This window comes from Rhipicephalus microplus, unplaced genomic scaffold (genome assembly GCF_043290135.1).
Source record: "Rhipicephalus microplus isolate Deutch F79 unplaced genomic scaffold, USDA_Rmic scaffold_371, whole genome shotgun sequence".
Taxonomy (NCBI): domain Eukaryota; kingdom Metazoa; phylum Arthropoda; class Arachnida; order Ixodida; family Ixodidae; genus Rhipicephalus; species Rhipicephalus microplus.
Window position 1 is genome coordinate 102,501 of NW_027464936.1, and position 3,721 is coordinate 106,221.

The 3,721-nt window shown below is 57.3% G+C and overlaps 1 non-coding gene across 1 annotated transcript; it reads right to left on the reverse strand.

The window, feature by feature from the left end:
* Nucleotides 1-1,327: 1,327 nt before the first annotated feature.
* Nucleotides 1,328-3,142, reverse strand: LOC142794071 (small subunit ribosomal RNA). The gene has a single exon (XR_012892043.1). It is a non-coding gene; the product is annotated as a small subunit ribosomal RNA (ribosomal RNA).
* Between the last annotated feature and the right edge of the window lie 579 nt (nt 3,143-3,721).

The window sequence follows — 3,721 nt, forward strand, 5'->3', positions numbered from 1 at the left end:
CGTGGAGCGCGGGATGCACGGTCCCATCGACAAGCCTCTCCCGTTTTTACCGTGGCGTCGCGGTTCACCACGGCGGGCGGGTCGGTCTCCTCCGCATAAAAAGGGGGACCCCCGCTTTTTGTTCCACGAAATCGCACAAGCTTTTTTCGCATCCACGGTTTGCCACCGCACACCAAAATGCCGATCCGGCTGCCTACTTTAGCCAACAGGTGGAGCCAGGCGCGCCGTACTTGCGCGGCACTTCCCACGTCCACCGAAGTCGGTGCCAAGGACCACTTTCGGCGCCGGAGCCGCGTACGAGCCTACTCGAGGCGGAAGAACGAAGCCAGCAAGGGCCTGGCCGCAAGTGCGTTCAATTGTCGGGACGTCCAAGTCCCTCGTTCTTCCGTGCTTCCTCTTTCGGCAAGTCGTTGCGGCACCTTCCCAAAGCGCGCAGACCCGCTAATCGCGACGAGCGCGACGTGGCCGTGCCGCCTTTCCCTCGGCAGCAAGCAAAACGCCTGGCAACGTCGACGCTCCCCTAACCGCGATCTCGCACCGTGTTTCGTGTGGCGAATTCAAAAGCCGGCCGGCGCTGCTGCAACCATTACGGTCGGTACGCATACGCCGCGGAGGGCGGGACGGTCATCGGAGCGTGCGGTTCCTCCATCGAGTACTGCGCACCTCGGCCGTCGCATCGCCGTGCCATGACCGGCCGCGCGTCAACGCGAACCGGTGCCAGCGAGATCCCTCGCCTGCAAGAACCGACCGGCAGCCTCCGTCACCCGAGGACGCGGAGGCGCTTGCCGCGGACGGCGGGACGGTATGCACTGGTGCACAGCGGACCCGTCACATCGCCAGTTCCTTGACCGACCGCCGACGCTTGTGCCGTTCCTCTCGTACTTGGCAGTCGCCGCGCGATTGTCGGGTCTCGTTCTTGCACGCTCGAACGGTCGGGAGGGCACTCGGCTGGCGTTTCGGGAACGCGCAGCCTCGCCTTCTACCGACGTAACCACGACTCGCCGTTCGCGCTCCGCCGCTCCTGTTTACAGTACTAGGCGGTCCCGCAGCGGTCGGGTCGCGCATTTCGAGCGCTTCGAGCCACGGTGCAGTGGCGGGTCGAAAGCCGACCTATGAGTGCGTTGCGCCGTTTGTACCCGCGTCCGCCACCTGGCCGACCGTCCAAGGTCGCGGTGTTGGCGTCCGCTGGGCGCAACAATTTGTCACGGGGTGCCGCTCCACATTCAGGCAGCCCCGTGGGGAAAAGCCGACCCCGCGTCCAAACGGGGTCAGCGGCAGAAAGTGTCGGGCGCAGACGCAGCTGAGGCGCTCACCCTTCACAATCCGTTAATGATCCTTCCGCAGGTTCACCTACGGAAACCTTGTTACGACTTTTACTTCCTCTAAATGATCAAGTTTGGTCATCTTTCCAACAGACCGGCGCAACCGAAAGGCCGCGCCGGACATCGGTCCGAAGACCTCACTAAATCATTCAATCGGTAGTAGCGACGGGCGGTGTGTACAAAGGGCAGGGACGTAATCAACGCGAGCTTATGACTCGCGCTTACTGGGAATTCCTCGTTCAAGGGGAACAATTGCAAGCCCCTATCCCAATCACGAAAGAAGTTCCACGGGTTACCCAGTCTTTTCAGACAGGGATAAAGACACGCTGCTTCCTTCAGTGTAGCGCGCGTGCGGCCCCGGACATCTAAGGGCATCACAGACCTGTTATTGCTCTGTTTCGTGCGGCTAGGAGCCGCTTGTCCCTCTAAGAAGGTTGTAAGGTGCTGGGAACCCCGCACCTATTTAATAGGCTAGAGTCTCGTTCGTTATCGGAATTAACCAGACAAATCGCTCCACCAACTAAGAACGGCCATGCACCACCATCCACCGAATCAAGAAAGAGCTCTCAATCTGTCAATCCTCCCAGTGTCCGGGCCGGGTAAGTTTTCCCGTGTTGAGTCAAATTAAGCCGCAGGCTCCACTCCTGGTGGTGCCCTTCCGTCAATTCCTTTAAGTTTCAGCTTTGCAACCATACTTCCCCCGGAACCCAAATACTTTGGTTTCCCGGAAGCTGCCCGCCGAGTCATTTGAGTAACTCAGGCGGATCGCTGGTTGGCATCGTTTATGGTCAGAACTAGGGCGGTATCTGATCGCCTTCGAACCTCTGACTTTCGTTCTTGATCAATGAAAACATTCTTGGCAAATGCTTTCGCAGTAGTTCGTCTTGCGACGGTCCAAGAATTTCACCTCTAGCGCCGCAATACGAATGCCCCCGTCCGTCCCTCTTAATCATTACCTCGTATTCCAAAAACCAACAGAACAGAAACGAGGTCTTGTTCTATTATTCCATGCAAGTTTATTCAGGCGACTCGCCTGCGTTGAGCACTCTAATTTTTTCAAAGTAAAAGCACCGGCCATCTCGAGGCACACAATGAAGTGCACCAAGAAAGAACCGGCATGATGTTCAGTCCGAGCCGTTGCATCGGGTAGATGCACTACTCGTCTGGAACTGAGATCCAACTACGAGCTTTTTAACCGCAGCAGCTTTAGTATACGCTATTGGAGCTGGAATTACCGCGGCTGCTGGCACCAGACTTGCCCTCCAATTGATCCTCGTTAAAGGATTTAGAGTGTACTCATTTCAATTACGGGGCCTCAAAAGAGTCCCGTATTGTTATTTTTCGTCACTACCTCCCCGTGCCGGGAGTGGGTAATTTGCGCGCCTGCTGCCTTCCTTGGATGTGGTAGCCGTTTCTCAGGCTCCCTCTCCGGAATCGAACCCTGATTCTCCGTTACCCGTAACAACCATGGTAAGCAAGTAACCTACCATCGAAAGTTGATAAGGCAGACACTTGAAAGAAACGTCGCCGGCTCGTGGCCATGCGATCAGCACAAAGTTATCCAGAGTCACCACACAATACGGGCCGAAACCCGATCGATCTTGGTCTAATAAAAGCACCCGTTACCCAAAGGGCTCCAGGCTCACTGCATGTATTAGCTCTAGAATTGCCACAGTTATCCAAGTAGGAAGAAACGATCTAAGGAACCATAACTGATTTAATGAGCCATTCGCGGTTTCGCCTTATTTCGGCATGTACTTAGACATGCATGGCTTAATCTTTGAGACAAGCATATGATTACTGGCAGGATCAACCAGGTAATCGTTCGACTGCGCGTCCGTCCTCGCCCTCGGCGGGCCGGACGCAGTCTGTGTGCGGCGGAGGCCACCTTCAGGCGCCCCAACACGCTTATTTTGCACTCCGAGATGACGGCGTTCGAGCTCGCTACGGCACAACCTTCCCGAAAGACGAGTGGGAGCCGTGCGGCAAGAAGCACGTTCATGCTCGCTCTTTTTCGTTGCATCGACTCGGTCGCGCCGTGCGGGTTGCCCAAGCCCGCTGCACTGTCGGTGGACCGGCCGGAACTAGCAACGGAGCCGAGACTGCAAAGCCGCCAGACGACGGGTCACGCCCGCGTCTTCGGCGCTTTCGCATCTGAATCGCCCGAGGACGACACGGAACACACCTCGATATCGTGGTAAAACGGCACCGTCCGACAACCAGCCCCTAACGCATCAAGCGGATGAGGCTGCAGACGACTGCCGTGGATTCCCCTGGAGCAGACCCGAGGACACGCTTGACGAGGCCGAAGCCCGCCGCATATCAGACACCCGGTCGCTTTCGCGTACGCCGCTCACGAGAACCCCCACATAATAGCAGCGATAAGTACCCAGACCTCC